The sequence below is a fragment of the Pseudorasbora parva genome, chromosome 17, assembly GCF_024679245.1.
Source record: "Pseudorasbora parva isolate DD20220531a chromosome 17, ASM2467924v1, whole genome shotgun sequence".
Classification (NCBI taxonomy): domain Eukaryota; kingdom Metazoa; phylum Chordata; class Actinopteri; order Cypriniformes; family Gobionidae; genus Pseudorasbora; species Pseudorasbora parva.
Window position 1 is genome coordinate 38,225,845 of NC_090188.1, and position 16,488 is coordinate 38,242,332.

The window sequence follows — 16,488 nt, forward strand, 5'->3', positions numbered from 1 at the left end:
AATTTATACTGTTTTCTGAGGTCAATTAATGATGTTCGTGTGGTTTTTACATTCAAAAACATTATAACTAATAAGTAATAGGCTATTTTCTACACTGGTTTTGAGGCTCTCTCCTGTAATGAATTGTAATGAACCAACAAATAAGGGATTCTCTAGCCCGCGACAGCGTGCTACAGGTATGGTCTGTTAGACACGTACACATAATCAATATGATCTCTAACAATGCCATACTATCTCACATAAAAAAAACATGTTTTACTCACATAAGTGTGTTGCACCATTCCTGTCGTATCCAATATTGAAGGCACAGCATTGTGTTTTAATCTCAACATGTCTGCAAATCCAGTGTGGACCTGTGTCTCGTTTACAAACGATTATCTTGCTATCTTCGCATGTTTATTGATCGGTAACACGATCAGTTTAGCTGCACGAGTCGGTGGGCGGGGCTACAGGCGGCGTTTCACCCTTCTAATACGTCATTGATTTGAGAGCCTCGTTTTCTGGGCCTGGTGTCTTTATATTACAGCTTTTTATTTTACTAACAATAAAGTTTTCAGCTCTGAAACTTACAGGATATTCTTATTACCATGACCTTTTATATATCAAAGGCTCAAGGGAAAGTTGATTTCTCAGTTCATCACCCCTTTAATTAATAAAAAGAAATGAAGAGCCACAAACCTGTACACTTCTAAAACAGATCCCAACTTTATATTTCAAATGCATACAGAATTTTGATGAAGTTGAAATATTGGACAAGTCAGAACATACCTTGATCAAACAGGATCATATATGTTTAAGATAAAACAAATACTGTATAAAATCTCACAGCATTAGCTGCACTGTAAAAAAAGTACTAAATCATTCATAAAATAAATTAAATCATTAATTACAATTGTGCTGTAAAAATACAGTGCACTACTGAATACATACTGTAAAATTCCCCCCTTCCCCCCTTAAAGTTTTTAACTTATGCATGGAGGCTGCAAGCCTATGAGTGTTGTAGGAAAGCAAAAACTGGCTTTTAAGTGATAGTTCACTCATAAATTTAAATTGTCATCATTTATGTATGAATTTCATTCTTTTGTTGAATACAAATGAGGATATTTTGAAGAATATGGGTAACCAAACTGTTTTGGTCCCCACTGACTTCCATATATATTTATTATATATATTTCTCCATAACATGGAAGTCAATGATCAATAGGGAACATTCACACACATTTGACATTTTATAGATAGTACCAGCTGTTTTTATGCATGGCAGATTTGAGTTCCTCTATGACATCTCAAGCGCTCTGACGGACTTCAGGAGATAGAGGTGCCGCAGAGACTGCCGGTTTCTGCTCCAAGAATCTGTCGAGCATGTCTAGCGCTGTTCCTCCTGGTTCCACTCATACAGCATCTTTGCCGTCGTGCTTGCAAATCTAAAATGCTTCCATACCTCTGGATTTTTAATGTGACTCTGGTGTTAAAGGTGCACTATGCACTCCTGGTTGAGGAGATTCCCCCCTTCAATGTAAAGCGCTTTGAGTGCCTTGAAAAGCGCTATATAAATCGAACGCATTATCATTATATTATTATTATGTAGTAGTATTTTTGCAGTAAAATATCCAAAAACCACTAGGCCAGTGTTATATATTTTGTTCAGTTGAGTACCTACAATATCCCAAATGTTTCTAACTATTTGTAAATTGTGAGAAAATTGCTATTTTATCTAAGGACCGGGACGTGTCAGCATTGCGTTTGAGTGAGTCGCCTGTCAATCGCGTCATATCTGCGTTACCCTCGGTTTTATTCTGCAGAAGCGCTTTTCTCTTAACAGTGTGAAGATGTCACAGCAGCGGCGAGTGAACGCACAGAGTAACGTCATAGCATCATTTTAAACACACCTAAATGTATCTGATATGATAAACAGAGTTGCTTTACCTTATAATCATGACCGGAAAAAGTGGAAGTGCAGGCGCGCGGCGACTGTGTCCCTTCCCGTCATAATAAAAGTCCCGGTACTCGTGAGCCGTGTGTTTGTGTAACAATCGCTCCAGCGGCCGTGTCCAGCTCCACAACACTCGGTCCTGCTCTGCTTCACACTACAGTAACGTTAATAACCGCATCCATGAACATGATTTCTGCCAGAGTCCTATTTTCCACCGGCTGTGAGGTGAAGACCACATGTCCCAAGATGCTGCGCTCACACTTGGCGTCATCAAACTACGCCTTTGTTTAGAATAGGCGCCCTCCAGTGGACGGAAAGTCGCATAGTGCACCTTTAAATAGATAGTGCTGCACGTTCAAAGTCAAAATATTGTCCTTTTGCACATTCTAATAATGACAATGTTTACTTTACGGTGTATCACAATATGTGGTAGATGCAAATCTCCCTCGTCTTTAAAGTTTATAAATCTGTATTAATATGAAGGTTTTTTGTGCTCCTTAGGAAGAAAATTAAACGACCGTGTAGGGCTTAATGCTTTCTTTGAGGAAAAGATTTAATTAAAGCTTATATTCACATATATGGACTTTTTTATTTTATAAATGACAAATGGAAAATTTTACCATAAAATAATCTCAATTTTGATACTTGACGGCAAATTTTAAAGGGTTAGTTCACCCAAAAATAAAATGTACGTAATTAATGACTCTCCCTAATGTCGTTCCCCACCCGTAAGACCTCCGTTCATCTTCAGAACACAGTTTAAGGTATTTTATATTTAGTCTGAGAGCTTTTCTGTTCCTTAAATAAAAGTGTAGGCACACTATACTGTCCATGTCCAGAAAGGGAATAAAAACATCATCAAAGTAGTCCATATGAGACATCAGTTAGTTCATTAGAATTATTCATGTTTCGGATCACGTGTCAAACTGCTGAAATCACGTGACATTGGCGATCCGAATCATGAATCAATACACTGATTCATAACCGTTTGAGTCTTTATTTGAGGATTGAAAACAAACCCAGAAGAGAAGACAATGCTGAATAAAGTCGTAGTTTTTGTTATTTTTGGACCAAAATGTATTTTCGATGCGTCAAGAGATTCTAATTAACCAACTGATGTCTCATATGGACTACTCTGATGATGTTTTTATTCCCTTTCTGGACATGGACAGTATAGTGTGCGTACACTTAGATATGCTGTCAGACTAAATCTAAAATATCTTAAACTGTGTTCTGAAGATGAACAGCGGTCTTACAGGTGTGGAACGACATTGGGCTGAGGAGTTAATGACATCAATTTCATTTTTTGGTGATCTAACCCTTCAAACTCTGCAGGTTAATCTTTGTGGCAGATCTGCTCAGACGAGAACTTGCTGCAAACGAACACTTTCAGATTGGTCTTGAGTCGCCATCACATGCGTTTAAGCTCTCACTCTCTGCTTGTTCTTGCTGTTTTTCCCCCCAAGCTTCATTGAGTCTTGTCATGTGCCAGGCAGTTTGTTTGGTGTGCAGCGTCAGGGGAATATCCGGCTTTCCGCAGAGCTGTCCCTCACATCCATTAATCAAGTCACTTTCTCCTGATGGAACACCTTAATTAGCATCTAACCGCTTTATGCCTACAACTGCCCTGGCCCACTGGGACCACGAGTGGTCGGTGTTACGGCGGGCGAATCAGTGAGTGTGAATGCAAAGCAGTCAGGCAGACGTTCATTTGAGACACGCTCCAGCTGTCCCACGGGCCCTGTCGTGTCTTCGCTGACACTTAATCCCAGGCCTGGATGATTGGCAGTGAGCTGCTCCGCCGCCAATGACGCTCGTGTTTTTCCATCCACCTGCTTTTGTTTCAGGTCACCGATAGCCCTGAGGTTCACATGCCGAACGGGGGAGGAGGAGCGGGAGGAAGAGGAGCGAGACGTGCGCTAGATTGAGTTTCCTTGGCGACCGGAGGGACCCACTTGGGGCGATGACTCTGGAGAATGCAGCATGCACACTTGAGGTGAGGGGCGATGATGCCATGCGGTATTATCATGCCGTTCTGTAACTTTGAGTCTCTTGTGATTCTCTCTGTAGCTGCGCTTACTTGTGTCTGATTTTGCAGAACAGCTGTAATTAATTCAAATAGTTTCCTGGAAATCAATCATTTGTACTTTATCTCCAGCTCCTACTATGCTGCATTGGCTGCTGATAAGTGGTTAGGTTTTTGCTCTTGTCTGTTCTTGTGAGCTGGGATTTATTTCTGTAATCTCTTTTGTAGCGTTCCTCATTGAGATGTTATAACATGGGATCTTTTGTATAAGTGTATGAATGAAGTGGCCATTTTCTCGAAGAGTAATAATGGTGTTTCATCCTAATTTGCCAGGATCATCTCTTAGTGCTCTAGGGGCTGTTTTAAACCAGGGTTGTCACAATACCAACATTTCTAATTAATAACTTGCTAAAATATTTTTGAAAAAATAAAATTTCTGACATTCCCGTGTGCATAAACGCATAATTTTTCGTTCTCACCTTGCAATATTTCAGTTTATGTATACTATAACCTAATTCCTTTGTGCATCTCTGCCATAGCCTAGAAATCTAGACGCACCCTAGCGGCAGCAAATCTAATCTGCCCGCGAGTGTCGTCTAGCAACTCTCAATACCCTTCTGAGCTGTAAACGACAAACTCTGGTCGGGCCAATCACATCGTGTATAGAGTCGATGGGCGGGGCCATAATGACGACGGCCGAGTTGCGTTTGCGTGCTTCTAGTAAACTCAGAAACTGGCGAACGGCGGTCTTTCGAATCAGCTTTGACCGCGACTCTGGAAGACTTGGAGTTCAGCTTTTCTCTGAGAAAAGAATAAAGAACGGCACTGAAGTCATTCTTAAAAAGGGAAGATGTGTTCGGAGTTTTGCTGACCGGATACGGCGAATGTTTAATCTTTTCAACTACCTCTGGTTGGTTTTAGCGCTATCCAATTGCGTGCACGCCGTGCAGAGGGAGTTTGAAAGACAACCGTTTATCCCGCCCCTCGAATTGAGCTGGTGAGCTTCCAGACCAAACATCTTGATGTGGGTCTGGCTTGTCAGGCTATCTCTGCCATCTTACAAGGAAGAAATTGAGAGCATGATTTAATATATCAAGGCCATATCTATACCAAGAGCAATCATTAAAGGGTTAGTTCACCCAAAAATTAAAATTCTGTCATTTATTACTCACCCTCATGTTGTTCCAAACCCGTAAGACCTCCGTTCATCTTCAAAACACAAATGAAGATATTTCTCAATGAACTCTCTTACCCTACCATAGACAGCTATTTAATTAACATCGTTTTCGAGATCTACAGCAGCCGATGCGGTTCACGTGAGCACCCGGACGTGTGTGTGATGATGATGCAGGAGCTGCACTGTTTTTACAACGTAAACCGCGTAGGAGACTGACACGGGCCAGAATGAAATTGTTGAATAAAGTCATTATTTTTGTTCGTTTTTTGCACACAAAAAGTATTCTCATCGCTTCACGACATTAAGGTTGAACCACTGGAGTCACATGGATTATTTTAACAATATTTTTCTGGACCTTGACAGTGTTCATTAAATTGCTGTCTATGGAGGTGTCAGAGAGCTCTCGGATTTCATCAAAAATATCTTCATTTATGTTCTGAAGATAAAAGAAGGACGTGAGGGTAAGCAATTAATGACAGATATATATATATATATATATATATATATATATATATATATATATATATATATATATATATATATATATATATATATATATATATATATATATATATATATATATTATTTTTTATTATTATACATTTTTTGGTAAACCCTTTATTTTTTTGAGTTTTTCCTGTTTTCTTACATTTGTGTTTTTCTGTAATATGTTAGAATATATATATATATATATATATATATATATATATATATATATATATATATATATATATATATATATATATATATATATATATATATATATATATATATATATATATATATATATATATATATATATATATATATATATATATCCCTCCAAATTATATATATACATTTCTTTATTATTATTATTATTATTATTATTTTTTACAAAAACAGAGATATATGAACCTTTGCTGTGTTTAATTATTTACTCCTGTCCTGAACAAAAGTGAGCATGTGCCATTTGAACCGAACGCTGCCCAGCTCAGGTGCTTGTTAATAATGAAGTGCTGAGCTCCAAGCCTCTGAGGATGTTTTTTTCCTCTTTGAATGTTGTGTCTCTCACTCAGTGCTTTAGCCTCTGAATGGCAGCGACAGTCAGGTAAACTGAATCACCTTCATTATTCTCAGTGTCAGTGTGTTGACTGTAGCAAAGTCACGCAAACATCGCTTCATCAAACTCGCAGACAATATGCTGATGTCTGGTGAGTGCTGCCCAAAGCATGAGTGTGTTATGTCTTTGTGACCAGTTATGCATCATTCAAAATGTTATTAAAGGTGAACTATGTAGTATTTTTGCAGTAAAATATCCAAAAACCACTAGGCCGGTGTTATATATTTTGTTCAGTTGAGTACTTACAATATCCCAGATGTTTCCAATTATTTGTAAATTGTGAGAAAATTGCTATTTTAACCAAGGACCGGGACGTTTCAGCATTGCTTTTGAGGAAGTCGCCTGTCAACTGCGTCATATCTGCGTTCCCCTCGGTTTCGGCTTTTATTTGGCAGGAGCGCTTTACTCTTAGCAGTGTGAACAAGTGAACGCACGGAGTAACGTCATAACATCATTTTCAACACACTTAAATGTATCTAATATGATAAACAGAGCTGCATTACCTCAAAATCATAACCGGAAGAGCGGGTCTGTGCAGGCGCCCCTGCTAATGTGTCTCGTCCCGTCATAATAAAAGTCCCGGTATTCGCGAGGCGGGTATTTGTTTAACAATCGCTCCAGCAACTGTGCTCAGGTCCATAACACTCGGTCCTGCTCTGCTTTACACTACAATAACGTTAATAACCGCATGCATGAACGTGATTTCTGCCCGAGTCCTATTTTCCACCGGCTGTGATGAGAAGACCACATCTCCCAAGATGCTGCGCTCACACTTTGCGTCATCAAACTACGATTTGTTTTGAATAGGCGCCCTCTAGTGGACGAAAGCTGCATAGTGCACCTTTAAGTCTTTGAATTCAATTCAATTAATTGAAGGATACAAATGACTAGTTCTAGGCGGTATGACCAACAATTTATATCACAGTATTTGTCAAAGTTATACCAGTTTTGCGTTATATACGCAATTTTTTCCTTATGGATGACAGGGTGTTAACCACATTTTCTACTGATTGAGAATGCCCTGCTGTCTTAATGAGTGAATATTGTAGAAATATTCCACACTTGAGTTAAAGGACAACTCCGGGGTATTTTTAAGTTTATCTTGATCGTTATATCTTTGTAAGTACAGTCTATAGAAAAAAAAAACCTGAACCGGATTGGTGCTTGTAACACAAAGTTATTATAGTTAATGCCCAGAGCCCCCCTCAGCTAAAACGGCAGCTTTGGGGGCATAAACGTAAAGGGTGTCTTTGTGCCTCTTAACAGACACAAAATGCAATTAAAATGTCTGTCCAACACGAACAGGTCCCTCACACGTCAACGAGATGAGTTTATCCACTTAGCCTTTGTTTAAATTCACCTGTTTTAGCCGGCTAGTTGTGTCTCGCGCTGAAGTCCCGCGGGAACTCCGTTGTAGTCGGAAAAAAGGCAGGCCAGTTGGGAAGAGTGTCGCGATTATTTATTACTGCACATCTTTCCTCAAGCCATGTGCCCAAATGGAAGGATATATAAAGTTTGCATTACCTCCACAGTGGTTGCACCCGTCTTCGACCACGGAATGGTATTTTTCTTCAACCGGCCCGCTGTGTTGTGTCTGTGTAAGTTATTCATCCTTATCAAAGCGTTCGCTGCAAATTTTCGCATTGTTGCCACAATTCGGAAAGACACAAACGCGAACCATTTCTTCTTTACTTGTGAGCCCGATCGGATCATCACTCAAGTGATGTCGTTTCACGAAGGAATCGTGTTTTTAACCGGTTCTTTTTAGTGAACCAGTTCACCAAATCGGACTGAATCATTCTAAATGGATCGCGTCTCAAATCAGCACTGATCACACAAGTTACTTTAGTTACTCACTTTCTGACATGAGTGACAGTCCCTCCGAATGGAAATAAACTAATGTTTCGAATTTTATGTTGTAACTCCAACCTTTCACTGAACTGAGACATGTTTTGCTGAGAGAACCGATGAACTCACGAGCAGCTGATACTAGGGATGAACGATATGGACAAAATTTAATATCTCGATTTTCATGCCAGATATCTCGATATCGATACAATAAGATATGACTACGTGTTCGGTGAAAAGAGACATATCCAGCTGCAGCCCCGCAGCCCCGCCAGTTTCAGAACGCCAGCCACAGAACGCCATCCACAGAACGGAAGTGGGAGGCAACGAGCTCGCGCCTGCAATGAACAATTTAAACCGATACAAGTTCATTTGAAGCAGAAACTTCAATGACTTTATCAATATTATGATATTATGATAGCCTTCTATCTATCTATCTATCTATCTATCTATCTATCTATCTATCTATCTATCTATCTATCTATCTATCTATCTATCTATCTATCTATCTATCTATCTATCTATCTATCTCTCTCTCTCTCTCTCTCTCTCTCTCTCTCTCTCTCTCTCTCTCTATCTATCTATCTATCATCTCTCTCTCTCTCAATCTCTCTATCTATCTCTCTATCTATCTCTATCTATCTCTCTATTTATCTCTATCTATCTATCTATCTATCTATCTATCTATCTATCTATCTATCTATCTATCTATCTATCTCTCTCTCTCTCTCTCTCTCTCTCTCTCTCTCTCTATCTCTCTCTCTCTCAATCTCTCTATCTCTCTATCTCTCTATCTCTCTATCTCTATCTATCTATCTATCTATCTATCTATCTATCTATCTATCTATCTATCTATCTATCTATCTATCTATCTATCTATCTATCTATCTATCTATAATTATGGAATTCAGATATAATAAGCTTAAGTATTACAGTCATGGGCAGAAGCAAATAAAAAATGTAATTTACAGTCTACAAATAATAGCTGAATGCAAGACTTCATACAATAGGCTAATAAGATTAATTACCTGAACATATACTCTGATATAATTACCAGGAGGTTGGCGCTTCTCAAGAGGAATATGATATTGAAAATCATTAAAGCAGCACTAGGTAACTTTTCAACCTTCATAATATATTTTTTAAGACTCTTGTGATGATAAATCGACTTACAATAGGTTGAATGACACGTCTGCCATAGCCTGATGGGGTCTGTATCGTTTTTAATCGTACTTTTAAACTTCGGGTTTCGGGTAGTAACCCGAGAAAAAGAAAAGAACTACAAAATTCGACTGCTTTACGGCATATACGTCACTTCCACCAACACACACACTTCCTTACATTCGGACGTGCGAGCCCAACTTTGTTCGTCGGATAATATAGTCATGTCCGAAGCAGCAGACAAATAAGAAAGAAAAGGTTTTGTTGGAGGAAAGCAATAAGAGGAAATGAAAAAATGATGGGATTAAAGGCAGGACGAGGATCAAAATGTGACCAGCGTTTGCTCGTCGGCGTGAGCTGAAGGAGGCGTGCCCGACCGATGCTGTCCTGCTTGTTACGGTGAGCTACCACTCAAACATTGAACTGAAGTATCATATAGATTCTGTAAAACGGTAACCAATAGACTACTATAATGACGCTGGCTTGTAAACGTGAGCATCGCGATTATTTGGCGTTTGAAAAAAATAAAACCCATGAAATTATATTCATATGACATGCTGAAACATATGCCACTGACTGTAACGTTACCTGGGATGAAGACATTTCACACGCGCCGCCAGAAGAACTGTTCAGGGGAACTGTTAGTGCTGCACCGACCCGCGGGACGCTTTTATGAAGTTATTTGGCCCGCACCGCACCACTGTATATATTTTTACAACACGCCGCGCACCCGCGACCATTAAATAGACAAACGGGGTCCGCGGGTTATGAGACGAACCGCGCATCACTAGTTCAGGGCTATCAGGGTTGTCATGTCAACAAATGCACGCGCGATGGCATCCCCTGTTGTAGGATGACTGAGCTTACGACAGTAGTTGAGGACATTATTTTTTCCAAACTGTAGGGGGACCCCGAGAGCAAAAGTAGCCAAGTGGGGCTTTAACGTTTGCTTTACAGATATTTCCATATAGCGTGCAGTTCAGTATCGACACACTGACTTGACTTTTCAAGATAATAAACAAAAGAAAATGCATTTCATCACCGATTTCATTTGTCTACTGTAGGGAAAAACAATTAAACTTCAGCAGAGAACCAATGTTTGTAAGGAATGAGGGGTTGCTTTATTGTAGCCTATATTTGAGTGCATTTATGGTTCGCGGCCCGCTGCCCATTGGGTAGCGCTAGTAAACACGTCTGCGCTGCGCTGACAAGTCGGCCGCGCGGCTCGGTCTATTGAACCGCGCAGATGACATGTCCGCGTGGCGCGAGCTCTGTAACAGCCTGACGTGGTCATACTCAATTCTAGTCAGAATATGAGTCTGATTCTGCTCCATTGGGCTGTGATTATGGGGCGTGTTTCAACCGAGCCAGGAAAGACCTCAATTGGACAGACCTACAACCAATCAGAGCAGCGAAGCGACGCATTGTCAAATGTCAACAGAGCTCAACTGCACTGTGTTGCCAAGTCCGCGTTTTTTTCCGCGGGTTGTTTTCTATGTCCACGGGTTGAAGCGACTATTATGTGATATATAGACCCATGAGTGCGAATTTTAGCAGGCAACCTTGCCAAAATAACACACATTTTACCCCCCCCCCCCCCAACGCCATTTTTCCCCCGGAGAACTCCCCGAGAAGCTCTTGTTTAGGGCTAGTAGTTGGCGGGTTTTGTTGTAAAAACTTGTCAACCCTGTGCATGCTTGCTGAAATCAGGCTGGACTACAGGATCTTTGCTGGTGTTGTAAAAAAAAAATAATTTAATGATACACAGACTACTTACCCAACAAGATCATCATTTCTGAGAGAAATTGTGAAGGTGAATGCAGATACAAAGAAGCTCTCCATTTAGGATTTGAACAAATATAATCCAAGCCCCTTTGATGACATGATGATTACGTTACTGTTGATCATCTGTCCGTCATCGTCTAAAGCCCGCCCTGATGATTTCATTGGTCCGAACAGTTTCTGTTCGGGGATAATTACTCCTCTATGGATCGAGGCCAGACCGAACTGCCGACCTAAAATGTTTGTGGGCGGGGCTGTGTTCGGCTGGCATCCAGGCTACCAAGGACCCCCAAATATGATGACCCTTTTATGAGGGACCCTCTTCCTAAAAAAAACATTTATATATTTTTATGTGTATGGAGAAAACAAACAAACATTTAAACTGTTAAATAAATAGTAAGTGTGACATTATAAATAAAACATTGTTTCCTAACTTAATTTGGCTATACTTAACGTTGGCGGTAAAAGAACCATGTAAGCATCTAACGTGCTGCGTTAAGAATACTGCCTTGCAACCACAGTGAGCAACATAAAGAGGACTATAGTGAGAAAAACTCACTAGATAGAGACAAAGCAAACATATACAGTTCTGGAAAGTATGTAAATGGAAAGAAAGAAGAGAAACCTTTTCAAATGAAACCGGTAGAATGTCTGGCAGACTGAAATTTTACTGAGGACCCCTTAAAACCATCTGGAGGAGCCCAGTTTGAAAACCCCTGCACTAGAGTATATGAAATCGGTCCATAAATACATCCTCACTCCTATATCTGATCTATATGAGCCATGTGTTGGTGAAACGGGACCCCTCTCAAAAAGTTTTGAGCTGCGCTGCGTTTATGAACACAAAACTCATATCATAACAAAATTCGGTATGAACCGGTGTAACGCCTAGCACTACAAATGACTTACAAACACATATGCACAAATTCCAGGAGCATGCACGTATATCCAGCCCCTTTGTTAGATACACCTTGCTAGTACCCTGCGACAAATTTTTGCCTTCAAAACGGCCTTAATTCTTCGTGGCACAGATTCAACAAGGTGCTGGACACATTCCTCAGAGATTTTGGTCCACATTGACATGATAGCATTTGTCATTGTCGATTTGTCGGCTGCACATCCATAATGCGATTCTTCCATTCCAGCAAATCCCAAAGCTGCTCTATTGGGTTGAGATCTGGTGACTGTGGAAGCCCTTTCGTCAACTTAGTCTTGTTCAAGAAACCAGTTTGAGATGATTTTAGCTTTGTGACATGGCACGCTGTCCTGCAAAGTGTACCAAGAAAATATCTCACACACCAGCACTAGCCTAGCCTGGATGCCAGCCGAACTTAGCCCCGAGCTTAACCCCTAAAAAGATTTTTAGGTCGGAAAATTCGGTCTGGCATCGCTCCATAGAGGAGTAATTATCCCCGAACAGAAACTGTTCGGACCAATGAAATCATCAGGGCGGGCTTTAGACGATGACGGACAGATGATCAACAGAAACGTAGTCATCACGTCATCAAAGGGGCTTGGATTATATTTGTTCAAATCCTAAACGGAGAGCTTGTTTGTATCTGCATTCACCTTCACTATTTCTCTCAGAAATGGTGATCATGTTGGGTAAGTACTCTGTGTATCAATAAATTCTTTTATTTCTTTACAACACCGGCTAAGATCGTTTATTCCAGCGCCTGTGCAGACAGGGTTGCCAAGTTTTTACAACAAAACCCGCCAACTACTAGCCCTAAACAATAGCTTCTCGGGAGGTTCTCCGGGGGGAAAATGGTGTTTGGGGGGTAAAATGTGTGTTATTTTGGCAAGGTGGCCTGCTAAAATTCGCACTCATGGGTCTATATATCACATAATAGTCGCTTCAACCATAGAAACAAGATATAGAAAACAACCGCGGAAAAAAATGCGGACTTGGCAATAGTGTTGTCCCGATAGACGATAGTATCGTGTATCGACGATAGGCAGAGAGATCGCCGCAAGCTGAAGCTGTTGGCGATTTCAAGGCGATATTTGGCTCACTCCCCATGAATATAATAAATATAAAAAATCATTATTAAATGAAAATATTATGATCATAGTTATTATAATTATCATCATCATTACATTAATTGTACTTGTTCTGCTTAGCCTTACTATTCACATCAACATCAAAGCGCGTGGTGTTGCACTCACAGGCTGTGTCGCATATATACTGCGAGTGCAACACCACACGCTTTTAAATTGTAAAAATGAGTTACTCTTCAGTGAAAAAATCTTTTTTTAAAGACTAAAAAACTACATAGTTTCAGAATTTAATTGCAAGGTGATCAACCTAGCCCTATATTCACAAATTCACATAAGCCACGGCGAAAACGGCATCATCATCATCATCAGGCTAAAGCATTTTTTTTCCATAAATGTACATTTATTTTATACTTATAATAATACAATAACAAATTGCTATATTGTAATTATAGACTATAGCCTATAAATTTGAAGGGAGCAATCAGTCAAAAAGTAAAAGCAGCTTTATTTCAAACGACTTAACGACTGAACAACAATGAACAATAAATATTGCACTGGCCGTTAATCTAAGATTTCTTGTTAAAGTGCAGTGAAATAATTAAATGTCAGCAGACAATGTATTTTCTAATAATGTGTTTTAGCCCTTGCCCGCTGTATGGGCTACAGAAATAAATAGTCCATTAAAATAGACAGGCTGCGACACCAGGTTGACGGTAGCCTAAAAATAATAAATAACGAAATAGGCTTTAATAAATAAAAAACACAATGAAAGAACTCAAATAAAACGGCAAAACAATTAAATCACCTCAAATGTATAGGCTACTCGAATGAACTTATTGCTAAAACAAACACAAGGCCAGAAACAATTATTGTTATGCAATTCAGGTATCTATTCCCAAAAATATTTTGTATTAGAAAACCAGCTGGTTTACTCTCTCGGGTTTGAGAAGGTTGCGGTGGGGAGTTATGTTGCCCACTGCACTGAACACGCGTTCCGATGGAGCCCGTTTCACACATAGGCTACTCCGTCTGCAGTGCGTGTGCGGTGCGTATTTTTTTCCGTACCCATGTTAACGTATGACAGCTTTCAGACTGCACGCGGATGCGGTCCGTCAGTCCGTTCCAGGTGCGTTGCGTCTGCAGCAGTGCACGGATCGTTTTCGTACTGAGTCTATTCTTTGCTGCGCTGCGTTGCTGCATTAAAGCGACAGAACATTGTTCGCATTAAAATAAACATGTACTGACGCGAAAATCTAGTAATTTAACCACAGATGCATATCATTTAAAATATACTCTTGTTTCAAAGTCAACACATGGCTTTTTTTCTCAAGTTAAGCAAGGAAACGAGACTGCAGGATTTCCTTTAAAAGGTTTAAAAACGAAAGAAAAGACGAGAGTCGGCTGTTTTTGAATAGCCTATTGTAAGTTTCTAATTTAAAATGTTTGTGATTTAGGCTATAACTTATGTTTAAATGTTTTGCCACTTGTGTGAGCTAAATCTAAATATGAATAAATGAATTGAATAAAATGCTGTTTATGTAGGCTAGTACGTTAACCTGACTTAGAAGAGTAAACAAAGAGAATTGCAATTCTGACGAGCCATGTTCAGTAAAAACTTTTGGATTTTAAATAAACAATAATGAATAAATGCTGTGTCTGTGGTATGCAACAGCGGACCAGTTGCACACGGATTGCTTCACAGATGAACCTAACTAATACAAACACAACACATCTGGTTAACTAGAAGAGCATCATTTTGTTTGTTAAATAAGAGGCGATCTGGCGCTCGTTGCCGTTTTCAGTGGTGCATATTTCTTTCGTGGCTCGTGCATGTGCAGAGCACCTTAATCTAACTTTTTTATTCGTTCCGGTAAAATCACGAAACAAAATGCACAAAAACTGTCCCTGCTCTTGATGTACAATCACTGATGATAGTCGGTTTTAATGAGAAAAAAATACGAGGATTTAATGTGTGCAAATCTATGCCTTTATTCACGTGAAAAAATCTGGATACTAACGCTATATTGTGTTTAAAGGCATCCCCTTATAATATGCCATAAAGTGTGTATCATATGCACACAAAAACTGCGTAGCCTACCATTTGTAAGCCAAAGCTCATTTTGACGTATACATTCCACGAGATTGCACACTCGTACTATTTATACGCATTTTCGTGAGACTCTCCCACCCACTTTTTAAAACAAAGTTACGCCACTGAATGCTCCGCCCCGACGCGATAAGATCGCGTATCGGCGATCTCACAGGCTGACGATATGACGATTGGAAAATTAGGCATATCGCCCAACACTACTTGGCAACACAGTGCAGTTGAGTGTCAGTTCAGCTCTGTCTGTTCACATTTGACAATGCGTCGCTTAGCTGCTCTGATTGGTTGTAGGTCTGTCCAATTGAGGTCTTTCCTGGTTCGGTTGAAACACGCCACATAATCACAGCCCAATGGAGCAGAATCAGACTCATATTCTGACTAGAATTGAGTATGACCACGTCAGGCTAGCACTAGCCTAAACCGTTGATACAAGACACGATGGATCCATGCTATAATGTTGTTTATGCCAAATTCTGACTCTACCATCTGAATGTTGCAGCAGAAATCGAGACTCATCAGACCGGATTTTCCAATCTTCTGTTGTCCCATTTTCCAGTTTTCGAATGCATCCCTGTCTACATGCCTAAATGAATTGAGTTGCTGCTATGTGATTGGAGATTTAGATATTCGCATTCAGTGACGCCAGTAACGCGTTACTCTAATCTGAATACTTTTTTCCAGTAACAAGTAATCTAACGCGTTACTATTTCCAAACCAGTAATCAGATTAAAGTTACTTATCCAAGTCACTGTGAGTTACTATTTTAGTCATTTTCCTTAGTAAAAACCGACAGCTTATCAAAATTCTCAGCCCGAGTCCGGCTGGAGCCTGTTTTTTATTTATTTATTTAGTTTTTACATTGTTGCAGCCATTCAAATAGTTCAGTTTTGTTTTTAATGTCAAAGTAGTTATATTTCGTTTCGTTTCTTTATTAACCTAATTTAGAAAAATGTTCAGAGCAATTTTTTGTTTGTTAAATTAAAGTTTATATAGGCAAGACAATTCAAGAGTTGGTTTGAGAGACTAGGCTATTAAACATGCGGTTAACTCACTGGGTCGTCACATAAAAAAATTAAAACTTTAATTTAACAAACAAAAAATTGCTCTAAACATTTTTCTAAATGAACTTAATAAAGAACTGAAACGAAATATAACAACTATGACATTAAAAACAAAGTAGGCTAGTTATTATACCACCATAAAGGCATTTTTGACGAGCTGAGGCAGGCTGATAGATTAGACTACTGCTCGCAACGGCGCTCAAAAAAACGAAACGGGCTACACAATCTAAAGAAAAAAAAAAGTACATGCAGGTTGTCTTATAGCCTACCTTAGACTTCAGCTAAATTAA

General features: G+C 39.5%; 1 protein-coding gene across 4 annotated transcripts in view; it reads left to right on the forward strand.

Moving 5' to 3' along the window:
- Nucleotides 1-16,488, forward strand: part of tjap1 (tight junction associated protein 1 (peripheral)) — a 183,770-nt gene that overhangs the window by 76,055 nt on the left and 91,227 nt on the right. For 2 of the 4 annotated variants that reach the window (XM_067422603.1, XM_067422601.1), the window contains exon 2: nt 3,781-3,929. The exons of the other annotated variants lie outside the window; for them this stretch is intronic. The gene's annotated coding sequence lies outside the window, so the exon portion shown is untranslated. The remainder of the gene's footprint in view (nt 1-3,780; nt 3,930-16,488) is intronic. 4 annotated transcript variants of the gene reach the window in all.